This window comes from Rhinatrema bivittatum, chromosome 5 (assembly GCF_901001135.1).
Source record: "Rhinatrema bivittatum chromosome 5, aRhiBiv1.1, whole genome shotgun sequence".
Lineage (NCBI taxonomy): Eukaryota > Metazoa > Chordata > Amphibia > Gymnophiona > Rhinatrematidae > Rhinatrema > Rhinatrema bivittatum.
This window is the reverse complement of record NC_042619.1, coordinates 381632006-381639317: the sequence shown is the minus strand read 5'-3', so window position 1 is coordinate 381639317 and position 7312 is coordinate 381632006.

The window sequence follows — 7312 nt, the reverse complement described above, 5'->3', positions numbered from 1 at the left end:
TTTACACAAGGCGCACGCCTACAGTCATGGTTTCTGATTTGACTCTGCCCGTGTTATCATTTACCAGAAACCTGCGTATCATAAATTGCACCAACTTCACAGCAGCTGTAGCTGTGTGCGTGTGGATTTGTATGCACACATTAGGAAGAAAAAAAATCAACCATGCTTAAATCCCTCTTCCGCTGCGCCCCCCCCCCCCCGATTATTTAGTATGCACATAAAAGTATTGAGAAAATTGTGCTCTGCGTGAACTATTTTCAAAGAGACATACAATCAGGTTTTATGCAAATAAGTGCTTTTGACAATTACCTCCAAGTGCTGAGAATGATTAATGAGGAGAAGCTTTCACAGATATTTAGACATGGATTCAGAAATTAAATATTAAGGTGACTAGGGATAAAAAAAATATGGCCAAGAATGATCTGGTGTATTTTAAGTGCCAGTGAAGAGGGTTTACAAACGTCTTCCTGCTGTTTTGATTAGAAGTGATGTTAGATTATAATCTGAAACCCTGACCATTATCATGGAATTGCTGCAGGCAGGGTGGGTTGTGATCCAACACCACAGAAAAAAACAATCCACTAATATCAGGGAATTAGGAAAGAGGAAATCAAATTATGGTATGGAGAACCAGCATAGAACAAAAGCCCTGATTGGTGGACAGATGTGAGGAAGCTGTGTGCTGTATGTGCACATTTTGTATACACGAGTACTTGCTAATAGGTATGCACGCTACTGCTCCTGCATACAGAGCCCATGATAAGGAACATATTAACTTTTACTCCCCCCATGCATAGTGGGTGGAGCCTTAGCACATGTTTTCTTACAGACAAAAGTAACTAGTTTAGCATTAAAACTGTACACTAAAAATCAACACCGTGTATTTAATAGCCTCACCTACATGAATTTCCCCATGATCCAAAAAAGTTTTCCCCTTGGCCAACGCACCCTTGCAACACGGCAAATTTAAGGCCAGCCCAGGGCTGGCGCTATGGTATGCCAAGCTCAGAGGCACATTGAAAAAAAAAAAATCCTGCTTTCTGTGATTCCTCCTAATAGTATCGTAGCGATATTATGTAAAAGGGAACCAAATAGAGTGATTTATTTAAAAAAAAGAAAGTCTTTGAAAAAAAAAACAAAAACTGGACGTCCAATACACCACGCACAAGATACACGGTCCAGGCCGTGTATCATGTGCGTGTGTATATGCCGGTAGCGGGAGAAAACGGATGCTCGTAGAATGAGCGTCTGTTTTCCCAACCTGTCTACCCAGTGCTGAGGAGGCGATAGGGACAGACATTTGTCCCTTGTGTCTCCATTTTCGCATTATCCCTCATTTAAATATTCGATCACAAGCCCAAGAGAGTTGGCTGGGCATATGTTAGGAAAGCGCCCATTTTCCATGCACATTTATTGGATTTTTTACTCCCAATGCAGTAAGCTAATGAAATGCATAGAGAGTTTAAAATAAATAAATAAATAAATAAGAACATAAGAAAATGCCATACTGGGTCAGACCAAGGGTCCATCAAGCCCAGCATCCTGTTTCCAACAGTGGCCAATCCAGGCCATAAGAACCTGGCAAGTACCCAAAAACTAAGTATATTCCATGTAACCATTGCTAATGGCAGTGGCTATTCTCTAAGTGAACTTAATAGCAGGTAATGGACTTCTCCGCCAAGAACTTATAAAATCCTTTTTTAAACACAGCTATACTAACTGCACTAACCACATCCTCTGGCAACAAATTCCAGAGTTTAATTGTGCGTTGAGTAAAAAAGAACTTTCTCCGATTAGTTTTAAATGTGCCCCATGCTAACTTCATGGAGTGCCCCCTAGTCTTTCTACTATCTGAAAGAGTAAATAACCGATTTACATCTACCCATTCTAGACCTCTCATGATTTTAAACACCTCTATCATATCCCCCCTCAGTCGTCTCTTCTCCAAGCTGAAAAGTCCTAACCTCTTTAGTCTTTCCTCATAGGGGAGTTGTTCCATTCCCCTTATCATTTTGGTAGCCTTTCTCTGTACCTTCTCCATCGCAATTATATCTTTTTTGAGATGCGGCGACCAGAATTGTACACAATATTCAAGGTGCGGTCTCACCATGGAGCGATACAGAGGCATTATGACATTTTCCGTTTTATTCACCATTCCCTTTCTAATAATTCCCAACATTCTGTTTGCTTTTTTGACTGCCGCAGCACACTGTACCGACAATTTCAATGTGTTATCCACTATGACACCTAGATCTCTTTCTTGGGTTGTAACACCTAATATGGAACCCAACATTGTGTAATTATAGCATGGCTTATTTTTCCCTATGTGCATCACCTTGCACTTATCCACATTAAATTTCATCTGCCATTTGGATGCCCAATTTTCCAGTCTCACTATAAGGTCTTCCTGCAATTTATCACAATCTGCTTGTGATTTAACTACTCTGAACAATTTTGTGTCATCTGCAAATTTGATTATCTCACTCGTCGTATTTCTTTCCAGATCATTTATAAATGTATTGAAAAGTAAGGGTCCCAATACAGATCCCTGAGGCACTCCACTGTCCACTCCCTTCCACTGAGAAAATTGCCCATTTAATCCTACTCTCTGTTTCCTGTCTCTTAGCCAGTTTGCAATCCACAAAAGGACATCACCACCTATCCCATGACTTTTTACTTTTCCTAGAAGCCTCTCATGAGGAACTTTATCAAACGCCTTCTGAAAATCCAAGTATACTATATCTACCGGTTCACCTTTATCCACATGTTTATTAACTCTGGAGAATTGATGGACCACAGGCAGCATGGATTCACCAGGGGAAGATCCTGTCAGACAAATCTGATTGACTTTTTTGACTGGGTAACCAAGGAATTGGATCAAGGAAGAGCGCTCGATATCATATACTTGGATTTCAGCAAAGCTTTTGATACGGTTCCGCACAGGAGATTGGTGAATAAAACGAGAAGCTTGGGAGTGAGTGCCGAGGTGGTGACCTGGATTGCAAATTGGTTGACGGACAGAAGACAATGTGTGATGGTAAACGGAACCTTCTCTGAAGAGAGAGCGGTTTTAAGTGGTGTACCGCAAGGATCGGTGTTGGGACCGGTCCTGTTAAATATCTTTGTGAGCGACATTGCGGACGGGATAGAAGGTAAGGTTTGTCTTTTTGCGGATGACACTAAGATCTGCAACAGAGTGGACACGCCGGAAGGAGTGGAGAGAATGAGACGGGATCTAAGGAAACTGGAAGAGTGGTCGAAGATATGGCAGCTGAGATTCAATGCCAAGAAGTGCAAAGTCATGCATATGGGGAGTGGAAATCCGAATGAACTGTATTCGATGGGGGGGGGAAAGGCTGATGTGCACGGAGCAGGAGAGAGGGACCTTGGGGTGATAGTGTCTAATGATATGAAGTCTGCGAAACAATGTGACAAGGCGATAGCAAAAGCCAGAAGAATGCTGGGCTGCATAGAGAGAGGAATATCGAGTAAGAAAAGGGAAGTGATTATTCCCTTGTACAGGTCCTTGGTGAGGCCTCACCTGGAGTACTGTGTTCAGTTCTGGAGACCGTATCTACAAAAAGACAAAGACAAGATGGAAGCGGTACAGAGAAGGGCGACCAGGAAGGTGGAGGATCTTCATCGGATGACGTACGAGGAGAGATTGAAGAATCTAAATATGTACACCCTGGAGGAAAGGAGGAGCAGAGGTGATATGATACAGACTTTCAGATACTTGAAAGGTTTTAATGATCCAAAGACAACGACAAACCTTTTCCGTAGGAAAAAAATCAGCAGAACCAGGGGTCACGATTTGAGGCTCCAGGGAGGAAGATTCAGAACCAATGTCAGGAAGTATTTCTTCACGGAGAGGGTGGTGGATGCCTGGAATGCCCTTCTGGAGGAAGTGGTGAAGACCAGAACTGTGAAGGACTTCAAAGGGGCATGGGATAAACACTGTGGATCCATAAAGTCAAGAGGCCGCCAATGAAGAGTGGGTGACTCGCCAGAATGATGGCTACTGCCTGGACACAATACCCTTATTCAATAAACATACACATGCTTACTGTGACTCCAACATCGCTCTAAGCTTCAACAGCAAGAGGAAATGTGAAAAAAGGATTTGCACTTACAAAGAGGGGAGTAGCTGGCTTGTTACGGCGGTTACTACCCCAAACCAAATGTGCCTGATACTTCACTTTCAATGCATATCCAGCATGGCTCTCTGCTTCAACGGCAGGAGAGAAGAAAAACTGATACTTCACGCATATCCAGCATAGCTCTCTGCTTCAACGGCAGGGGAGAAAAAAACTGATACTTCACGCATATCCAGCATAGCTCCCTGCTTCAACGGCAGGGGAGAAGAAAAAACAACCAACAAGGGCTGTACAACATAGTCTGGGTAAAACAAATAAGCATGGGTGTAGCTTGCTTATTGCGGCGGTTACTACCCCTACTACCCCTAACTAATCAAGCTAGATATTTCACTTGGATGCAGCTCCATCACTGCTCTCTACATTAATGGTGGGGGTGGAAGGGAAATAGAACCAAGAGCTAAGAGAAACAGATAAGTATGAGAGAAAAAAAATGTGTGAAGCTTGCTGGGCAGACTGGATGGGCCATTTGGTCGTCTTCTGCCGTCATTTCTATGTTTCTATGTAACTCCTTCAAAAAAGTGAAGCAGATTTGTGAGGCAAGACTTGCCCAGGGTAAAGCCATGCTGACTTTGTTCCATTAAACCATGTCTTTCTATATGTTCTGTGATTTTGATGTTTAGAACACTTTCCACTATTTTTCCTGGCACTGAAGTCAGGCTAACCGGTCTGTAGTTTCCCGGATCGCCCCTGGAGCCCTTTTTAAATATTGGGGTTACATTTGCTATCCTCCAGTCTTCAGGTACAATGGATGTTTTTAATGATAAGTTACAAATTTTTACTAATAGGTCTGAAATTTCATTTTCTAGTTCCTTCAGAACTCTGGGGTGTATACCATCTGGTCCAGGTGATTTACTACTCTTCAGTTTGTCAATCAGACCTACCACATCTTCTAGGTTCACCGTGATTTGATTCAGTCCATCTGAATCATTACCCATGAAAACCTTCTCCATTACGGGTACCTCCCCAACATCCTCTTCAGTAAACACCGAAGCAAAGAAATCATTTAATCTTTCCGCGATGGCCTTATCTTCTCTAAGTGCCCCTTTAACCCCTCGATCATCTAACGGTCCAACTGACTCCCTCACAGGCTTTCTGCTTCGGATATATTTAAAAAAGTTTTTACTGTGAGTTTTTGCCTCTACAGCCAACTTCTTTTCAAATTCTCTCTTAGCCTGTCTTATCAGTGTTTTACATTTAACTTGCCAATGTTTATGCTTTATCCTATTTTCTTCTGTTGGATCCTTCTTCCAATTTTTGAATGAAGATCTTTTGGCTAAAATAGCTTCTTTCACCTCCCCTTTTAACCATGCCGGTAATTGTTTTGCCTTCTTTCCACCTTTCTTAATGTGTGGAATACATCTGGACTGTGCTTCTAGAATGGTATTTTTTAACAATGACCACGCCTCTTGTACATTTTTTACTTTTGTAGATGCTCCTTTCAGTTTTTTTCTAATAATTTTTCTCATTTTATCAAAGTTTCCATTTTGAAAGTTTAGCACGAGAACCTTGGATTTGCACACTGTTCCTTTTCCAGTCATTAAATCAAATTTGATCATATTATGATCACTATTGCCAAGCGGCCCCACCACTGTTACCTCTCTCACCAAGTCCTGTGCTCCACTGAGAATTAGATCTAAAATTGCTCCCTCTCTCGTTGGTTCCTGAACCAATTGCTCCATAAAGCTATCATTTCCTGGCGTGTAGCCAGATGGACTCAGAACAAATGGGATAGTATCTGCGTGCTAGCACGCGGATACTATCCCATTTGTTCTGAGTCCATCTGTCTACACTAAGGAAAAGGGGATTATCAGGTAGTAATCCCAACATTTGTTCTCAGTCCATCTGTCTACACTAAGGAAAAGGGGATTATCAGGTAGTAATCCCAACATTTATTCCATCCAGGAACGTTATCTCTCTAGCGTGACCCGATGATACATTTACCCAGTCTATATTGGGGGTAATTGAAGTCTAATATACAAAAATGTGGAACCCAAATTTGGTTCCACATTTTTGTATATTTGATTTGTGTTGTGGTTAACCGCCGACTCCCTTGTGTGAGTAGGGTAATTGAAGTCTCCCATTATTACTGCACTACCAATTTGGTTAGCTTCCCTAATTTCTCTTAGCATTTCACTGTCCATCTCACCATCTTGACCAGGTGGACGGTAGTATACCCCTATCACTATAGTCTTCCCTGACACACAAGGGATTCTACCCATAAAGATTCAATTTTGTATTTAGTCTCATGCAGGATGTTTATCCTGTTGGACTCTATGCCATCCCGGACATAAAGTGCCACACCTCCCGAGTGCTCCTCTCTGTCATTGCGATATAATTTGTACCCTGGTATAGCACTGTCCCATTGGTTATCCTCTTTCCACCATGTCTCTGAGATGCCAATTAAGTCTATGTCATCATTTACTGCTAAAAACCTCAAAACAAATCCTTCATGATACTTATATAACTGTTCTCTGTTCAACTCCCAAATCCTCATATAAGAGTGCAAAAGATTGACTATTGACAAAATAATTTAACAAAAAAATTTTTGTTGGAAGGAGCGGAACGTTTCATATACATTATCATAAATCCCCACCAGTGGTAATATGACTGTTGATTGTAATCATAAACGTCCCACCTCCAACCGTTATGTGATAAATGTGCAAAATGTGCTACAATCCACAAGCTTTTTGTTGAATCATTTTTTATCTATTACTATAAAACATTATGCATAATTAATTACGGTGAAATGAATCACTTCAATTTTTTCAATTTTTCAAGTGCTGTCAAACGCTCCTCGCCGCCTTGTGTACTAATCCCAACAAAGGGTAAAAAATCCTCAAAGCCGCTGATGACACAACCTAGAACGGCTTAATCGGCAGTCTCTTATGGCTTGAAAATAAGCTCGTACAACACCCCGACTTATCTGGTGGTTGAGCGGGTCACCGACGTAGCCACGTTTCAGGTCCACATTGAGACCTTTCATCAGGGAATTTGTCCTCTTGCGATGTATCGTCGGTCAGTGTTGAGCCATTGCCTGCTAGGTTCCTGGCGTGAGTCTTGAGACTCTATCCAAGGCTGACAACAGGTTGTCTTGAGACAACCTGTTGTCACACACACACATATATATATATATACATACACACACACACAACACA